At 30.6% G+C, this 2,846-nt stretch overlaps 1 long non-coding RNA gene across 1 annotated transcript; it reads left to right on the forward strand.

The window, feature by feature from the left end:
- The first annotated feature begins 859 nt into the window (after nt 1–859).
- LOC133818023 (uncharacterized) lies at nt 860–2,362 on the forward strand. Its single transcript, XR_009885760.1, has 2 exons — nt 860–1,235; nt 2,080–2,362. It is a non-coding gene; the product is annotated as an uncharacterized LOC133818023 (long non-coding RNA).
- Nucleotides 2,363–2,846: the final 484 nt, after the last annotated feature.

The raw sequence follows: 2,846 nt of genomic DNA on the forward strand, positions 1-2,846 counted from the left end.
GGGAAATATCATAGCTCGAAAGTCAGTAAGAGACTCGGGTGGGAACAACACTGACAATATAGGTTGATAACTTTGAATATCCTAGTGAGCCATTTTGAAGAGACGCGGTCTACATTGATAGTTGGAAATCCCCTATAATAAAGGGGTATTTATTATTCAGTTATACGCCCCCTGATCTTCAGGGGACGTTTCCTTGTATATAGGATTACAAGCTTTTAATGCCATTAAATTTATTTGCATATACAGAATAACTTCCCGAAATGTGCGGGATAGTATTCTGAAAACCTCCTCTATAAATAGAGAGGTCATGCACCATTGTAAATGACCGAATTTTGGTGAGCTTGAGAGAAAACTATGGAGAATTCATTCTTGAGGAATTTCCAGAGATCATCTTAAAGTTCTAATAACAAAGACTCGTGGACTAGGCAGAGTTAACTGCTGAACCACATAAAAAATCCCATTTGTCTTATTATATTTTTCTGGCCATAACTATTTATTGTTTTCGTGCTCTCATTTCACTGTTGACGAAAAACAGCGTCAACAAATGATAATTTAACTTATAAAATAAATTATTGAAATAATTTTATTTTTTTAAATAAGTTATTAATTTTTTTATAATAATATTTTATTTTTAAATTATAAACTTAATGAGATAAAAAAATTTATTCAAATAAAATCATTAGTTGATTGTTTTTTATTATCTTGTATTTTTTAAATTAATTATGTTTTATTTGAAATATTAATTAGTAAAACAGAAGTTGATAAATGATAAAAGAAATATGTTTATACTAATAATGATAGAGTTAATTAAAATATTACAATATACTTATTATTACCAAAAAGACAAAACTCTTTCTTATTCTCTTAACTATCACTCCCAGCCGCACCCTCACTCTACTCACTCTCTCTCTCTCGTTCCATTTCTATCTTCTCATTGTAGGTCCGGCGTCGATGGCGGGGTTTGGTTGAGTGCTTGTCGATGATGGAAGTGGCATCACGTGCTCTATTTCTCTCTCTCACTCGTCAATGGGGATTGGTCTAGGGCTCATCGACGGTGGGGATTGGTCACGAGCGGCAGTCCGTTGATGGGGGTTTGTTTGTCTCTCTTTCCATTTCTTTCTTTCTCTCTCGTTCTCTCTCTTTGTTGTTGTAGGTGGTCGGTGGGTGAATTTACACAGGGCGGTGCGATGGGGGCTCGACTTGTGCCAGACTCTGTTTCTTCTAGTGGCACTTTGGTATGTGCTTTTTTTTCTTGATTTTTTTATATCAATTATTTTGGATCTGTAATATTGTAAAGTTAAAATTGAGTTGTGTTGTCTTTATTTTTGCTGATTTGGTTTTATTATGTGAAAGTATATATTTGATAATCTGATTTTAGGTTTGACTCTACTGTGTTTACTCATAACTTGTTCTTTGTTCTTCTAGCTTTATGAAAAAAATACACTTTAGATTATTAGACAAAGAAAATTCAACACTATCATTAAGTATTTGTTATAATCAGAGTTATGTGGAATACTGATTTGTTGTTATTGCTTCTTAATAATGCAAATTTTGGTTTCTGATTTGCTCTCTACATTGATTTCTTATAATGAATAACTCTATTTGTGTTCTTTTTTTTGTCTTGTTTGTGATATTTTCATCGATATTAACACACACATATATGCAGTCATTGATATATGTAGTCATCGCTATTAACACCATTGGCAGCAAGTGCAAGAAATTTAAAAAAATTGCAATGCCATGCATTCAAGGAATTTTTAAATTATATATATGTTTATATAACTTGAATGTACAAGCCTTTCTTTGTTTCTTCTTATTTATGATCAATTTTTCGGTAGTACCTTATATGAGTGTTATAACGTGCCTTATTTATCATTGATTAGGTGTTCATTAATATTATGATTTTGTAGTGTAATATGAACTTTTAATATCTTAGAATCTTTGTTACTCAGACTAATGATAAAATGTTTTCATATTTTCAAAACTATATTTCTACTCTTTTTATCTTTCTTATCAATGAATTTTTTTTCTACAAAGTTATTGTCTCGAATATGCTTACTTCTGTCTCTACTCTTTTAGTTCACTATTAAGTATCACGATGGAGGAAACAAGAGCATAATTAATCATGGATTGGAGGGTGGAGCTATCTTCGAACTTTAATTTCTTTGTGTATTTGATTATGTTTTGTTGTTCACAGGTGAAATGTGTGAAGGACTAGGAGTTTGTTATGTCTTGTGTATACTTCAAAAATTTAGTTAGAACTAAGAATCTTACGAAGTGGTGATAGTTATGGTTTAAATTGAATATTGTAACTTTGATTTAATTAATGTATAATGTTATAATACTCATAGTTTGTGAGATATGTTTAGTTGTCATCCAAGCTTACATAGTTTTTTTTTTTATGCAAGAATATATTTACATTTTAATATTTTTAAGGATACTTACATAGTTAAGACAATGATGTATTTACATAGTTAAGGCAAGAATTATACATTTTAATATTATAAGTTTAGCTTTATAATATACTCAATTATGTTGATTTTGTATGCTGGGTGATTTTGTTTGGATTATACTTTAATTATACAATAAATTTTGAATGAATGTAGAGATTTAAAGAAGGGGAATTTTTTCCCATTTTCTGTGTGTGGTACATCAGTTCAAAATATTATGTCGTCTCATGTACCACATGGCACATTGTTTGCTTAAAACCTGTTATCTCATGTTACAACAGTTGCCCATAAATTGTCGTATCATGTATTGCAGGGATGACGTTTTCACAGCAATTGTCGTCCTTGTGGTACATGAGACGACAATTTTATTTGAACTATTGTCTCCTGCTAGTACAT

This window comes from Humulus lupulus, chromosome 2, assembly GCF_963169125.1.
Source record: "Humulus lupulus chromosome 2, drHumLupu1.1, whole genome shotgun sequence".
NCBI classification, from domain to species: Eukaryota; Viridiplantae; Streptophyta; class Magnoliopsida; order Rosales; family Cannabaceae; genus Humulus; species Humulus lupulus.